The sequence below is a fragment of the Mandrillus leucophaeus genome, unplaced genomic scaffold (assembly GCF_000951045.1).
Source record: "Mandrillus leucophaeus isolate KB7577 unplaced genomic scaffold, Mleu.le_1.0 Scaffold177, whole genome shotgun sequence".
Classification (NCBI taxonomy): domain Eukaryota; kingdom Metazoa; phylum Chordata; class Mammalia; order Primates; family Cercopithecidae; genus Mandrillus; species Mandrillus leucophaeus.
The window spans coordinates 4,766,185-4,771,486 of record NW_012101776.1 but is presented as its reverse complement, the minus strand read 5'-3'; positions in this window follow the sequence as shown (position 1 = coordinate 4,771,486).

Below are 5,302 nucleotides of genomic sequence, written 5' to 3'. Positions count from 1 at the left end.
CTGCAGAAAGAACAGTTTTTGGAACTAAGGGCACCAAATAAGGAACAGACATGGGTTTTTACAGATTGGGAACGGATGTGGGTTACAGAATGGGAATGGATGTGGGTTACAGATTGGGAATGGCTGGAAGGTTGTTTACCATAACTAGGGGCCAGGAGGCAAGGAAGTTAGGCTTTGAAAATAGAGGACAAAGAACGAGGGAGTTGAACAAGTGGAACCTTTGAAGAAGAACTCACTGTATCCAACAGTACGTTGTCCAGTTTTTAGTCAGATTATTTATTTTCTTGCTATTGAATTGTTTGAGTTCCTTACATTTTCCAAATGTTACATGCTACTCAGACGTATAGTTTGTAAAAACTTTCTCCCATTCTGTAGGTGGCCTCTTCATCTGTTGATTATCCCTTTTGTTGTGCAGAAGTTTTCCAGTTTGATGTGATCCTATTTGTCTGTTTTTGCTTTTGTCCTCTGTGCTTTTCAGTTTTTATTCAAAATAATGCTTTCCCAGATCAATCTAATGAAATATTTCTATGCTTTGTTCCGGTAGTGTTAGTTTGGGGTCTTACATTTAAGTCTTTAATTTGTTTTGAATTGATTTTTGTAAGTTGTGCAAAATAGAGGTCTAGTTTTATTCTCCTTGCATGTGAGGATCCAGTTTTCCCAGCAACATTTATTGAAAAAAAAAATCTTTTCCCTAGTCTGTGTTCTGGGGTCTTTGTCAAGAATCATTTGGCTGTAAGTGAATAGAATTATTTTTTGTATTTTCTATTGTATTTCATCTTTCTTTGTGTCTATGTCAATACTATGTTGTTTGGGTTATGGTAGCTTTGCGGTATATTTTGAAGTCAAGTAGTGTGATGCTTCAAGTTTTCATCTTTTTGCTCAAGATTACTTTGCAGATATTTGTGGTCTTTGGTTGTTTCATACAAACTTCAGAGATTTTTCTATTTTGGGGAAGAATATCATTGATGTTTTGATAAAAGTATATTAACCTGTAGATCACTTTGAGTAATATGGGCATTTTAACGATATTAATGATTTCAATCTCTGAACAGAGAATACATTTTATTGTGTCCTGTTCAATTTCTTTCATTAATGTTTTATAGTTTTTATTACAGAGAACTTTTACCTCCTTGGTTAAATTTGTTCCTAGCTTTCCTTTTTTTTTTTTTTTTTTTCTTTCTGTTGTTGTAAATAGTATTATTTTCTTGATTTGTTTTTCAGATAGTCCAATAATGGCATATAGAAACACTAGGGGTTTTGTATGTTGATTTTGTATCCTGCAACTTTATGGAATTTCTTTATTAGTTCTAACAGGTTTTTTATGAAGTCTTTAGGGTTTTCTATTTATAAGATCATGTCATCCGCAATCAAGTAAATTAGCTTCCTCCTTTTCAACTTGGATGCTTTTTATTTCTCCTTCTTGCATAATTTATCTGGTTAGAACTTTCAGTATAACGTTGAAAGAAAATGGTGAAAATAGGTATTCTTGCTTGAGTCCAGATCTTACAAGAAAAGCTTTCAATTATTTTATGGGACAGATTATGATCAGACTATGATCTATCTGACTAAACGGTTGCACTTGAAAATGTGCATTCTGCTGTTGTTTTATAAATGTCAATTAGTTCAAATTGATTGATAGTATTTTTCAATTATATTATTTGCTTCTGACTTTCTATTTGTTTCGTGAATTTTTGAGAGTTTATTGATGTCTCTGACTATAGTTTTATATTTTTTAAGTTCTCTTTGAATTTCTAGCACTTTTTGTTCCATATATTTTGAAGCTTTCTGACTATATATATAAATGCTTAGGCTTTTTATATCCTGTGAAAAAAAAATTATATTTTATCTTCATGATATAAGCTTCTTTATACCTTGTACTATTTGTTGCTTTTAAATCTACTTTGATAGTAATATAGCTATCTTAACTTCCTCTCAACTGTATTAACATTGTATATATTTTTCCACCTTTCATAAAAACCTATTTCGTACACCATTTAACAAATTCTAATTACCTTGTTCTTCCTAGACCCTCAGCCCAATCTCCTCAACAGAGAGAGTACCCCAGGTCTTACCTACATTCTCTGCACCACTGTTTCAAAATTTACTCAATACACTAAGCTAATAAATCCCAGGGCAGACCTTATTTGTTTTCTATCACTCAAAGTTAATTATCTTTTATGTCATAATATCCATTGTCTTGAATTTTTTTTTCATTTTTTTGGGGGGGGGGTTCTTTTTGTTTGTTGTAGATGGAGTATAAATTGGTCCCTGTTACATCATTTTACCTGTAAATACAAAATCTTAGTTTTGAAAAAAATTTACATTTACTTCTTTGAAATAAAATGAAACTTCTTCCCATGTGTGTGAGAGTCATTTTTACCTCTTTCTTTTCGGTGTTAAGCTTTGTTCACATTTTTTCATCAATTTTCTGTTAGATATTTGCACTTTACCTATATATTTTTTTTCATTTCTGATTAAATGTTTTTTCAACTTTTATTTTAGATTCAGGGGCTACATGTGCAGGTTTGTTACAGAGGTATATTGTGTGATGCTGAGGTTTAGAGTACAACTGAAGCTATTACCCAGGTAGTGATCATAGTACCCAATAGGTAGTTTTTTCAGCTGCCATCCCGTTATTCCCTGCTCTGCTTGTATTCCTCATTGCCTGTTATTTCCATCTTTATGTCCATATGTACTCAGTGTTTAGCTCCCACTTGTGAGATCATGTGGTATTAATGTCCTCCAGTGGTATCTATGTTGTTGCAGAGGACAGGATTTCATTATTAGTCATCACTGCATAGTATTCCATGGTGTATATGTATCACATTTTCATAATCCAGTCCACCATTGATAGGCACCTAGGTTCATTCCATGTGTTTACTATTGAAAATAGTGCTGTAATGAACATAAAAATGTATGTGTCTTTTTGGTAGAACAATTTATTTTCGTTTGGCTGTATGCTCTGTAATAAGATTGCTGAGTCAAATGGTAGTTATTTTTAGTTCTTTGTGAAAACTCCAAGGCCCCAGCAACACATCATTGTGTGAGGGAAAATAAAGTGCCTCTTAGAAAAAAAAAAAAAGCAGGGGAGAGTATAGCACTTATTCACTTATTCCTATATTGTTTTTACATGCGTTCCGAATGTCTCTCAGGTGAGGTGTATAGGAAGCTATAAAGCAAACTTTCATAAGGGTCTCAGAGATTAGAACAAATTCTTTTATGCTCTTTTCATTTCTCTCACCTAGTATTTCTGCTCTTTGGGAATCCAAGCTCAGAGATTCAAAACACAGACATGATCATTTTCTTCCTCTCTCTGTCTCTGTCTCCTCAATCTTCCCACACTAATTCATGCAAATAGACAACTTTAATTTTCTTTCCCCTCATCATATTCTTTCTCCACCATAGAGTGCCATGGCTTGCCAGTTATGTTGACCTAGATGAAAGAGATATTAATACTCTGAGAATAAATTCTAATATTTGAACCAGCAAATTTGGTTTTAAAAAGCAGGAGGGATTTAGACATCTACTGTATTCCTAAGCTTACACTCCAATTTTATTTCCTTCTTTAGAATGTCAAATACCATCCCTATTCTGCCATGTAACAAAAGTATCCTTCTAATTTGCAACTGAGAATTCAATTTAAAAGGAAATTAAGCCGGGCGCGGTGGCTCAAGCCTGTAATCCCAGCACTTTGGGAGGCCGAGACGGGCGGATCACGAGGTCAGCAGATCGAGACCATCCTGGCTCAGTGAAACCCCATCTGTACTAAAAATACAAAAAACTAGCCGGGCGTGGTGGCGGCGCCTGTAGTCCCAGCTACACGGGAGGCTGAGGCAGGAGAATGGCGGGAACCCGGGAGGCGGAGCTTGCAGTGAGCTGAGATCCCGCCACTGCGCTCCAGCCTGGGCAAAAAAAAAAAAAAAAAAAAATGGAAATTAAAATGCATTGGACTAATTGTTACAAAATATTATTTTGAATGAAATGTTTATTTGTCATCTTCAATGCTTCTTTGAGTTTCCTAATGGCATAGTTCCCTGGCTTTCTGTTATTTTATGTTTTTATTATTTTTCTGTGATATTTTTTGAAAATAATTTCCTCAGACTATCTAAATCAGTATTCACTTACTTAATTTTTACATAGCCAGTTTTCCCTATCTTTGCTTTTGTGCCTTTCCTTTTTAATTTTATTTAGGGTCTTTCATCTCTGAGATTTAAAAGTTTCTTCCTAAAATTTTGTTTTCTAGCATTTAGTTTATGCACTTTAACTTTTAAATAGACTTTATTTATTAGTGTACTTGTAGATCACAGCAAAACTGGGCAGAAAGTACAGAGAGTTACCCTATGCTCCCGTTGCCCCACATAAGCATTCAATTTAATTTTTATATTTAGGCAAGTAATCAGTCAAGTTATCCTGGTATATTAAATTAGGTATGGGATTTTCAGTAATGCAGGCAGGTCACATTAATTTGATGTGACTAAACACATATATCTGCTATAAATTGTCAATTTATATAGCCAAAAGTATAGGAACTAATGAAAATTGGCTCCACAGGGCAGAAGCTGATATAAAATATCTTAAAACCACTTTGCCTACATTCCTTGGTTTCCTAAGGAGCAATGTGTTTAGTCCTTCTTAACATTCCACATGCAGGATATTGTCAGATAAGAGAAAGAGCAAATTCTTGCAAGTTATCTATTCATTCGCAGGTTTAAGTTACCGTTTCAAAGATACTGTACTAACACTTTATGCACCTCTGTAAGAAAGTGTTTAAAAAACACTGGGCTCTTCTATTTATAAGTCAAACTCAGCACTCATATTTGTCTTTTGGGGGAAAAAGCAAAATCTATCCCCAAGTGTTCCTGAGCATTACTTTGCCCTCTGCTTTTTAGTGTCCAAGGTCAATCACCCCAGTTAATCCCAGCATGGTTTCAAGTAATGAGATTCGAACCACTAGGATAAAAAAATATTTGTTTCCCCTTACTGTTGGTGGGTGGTATTGTATCAATTCACTGCAATTCCTTTTGTAGTCAGACACAAAACTACTGGTTAACATTGGTTACTTATTTTATTTTATTTTATTTATTTTATTTTTTTTTTTTGAGAAGTGTCTATTCATATCACTTGCCCACTTTTTGATGGGGTTGTTTGTTTTTTTCTTGTAAATTTGTTTGAATTCGTTGTAGGCTCTGGATATTAGCCCTTTGTCAGATGAGTAGATTGCAAAATTTTTCTTCCATTCTGTAGGCTGCCTGTTCACTCTGATAGTAGTTTCTTTTGCTGTGCAGAAGTTCTTTAGTTTAAT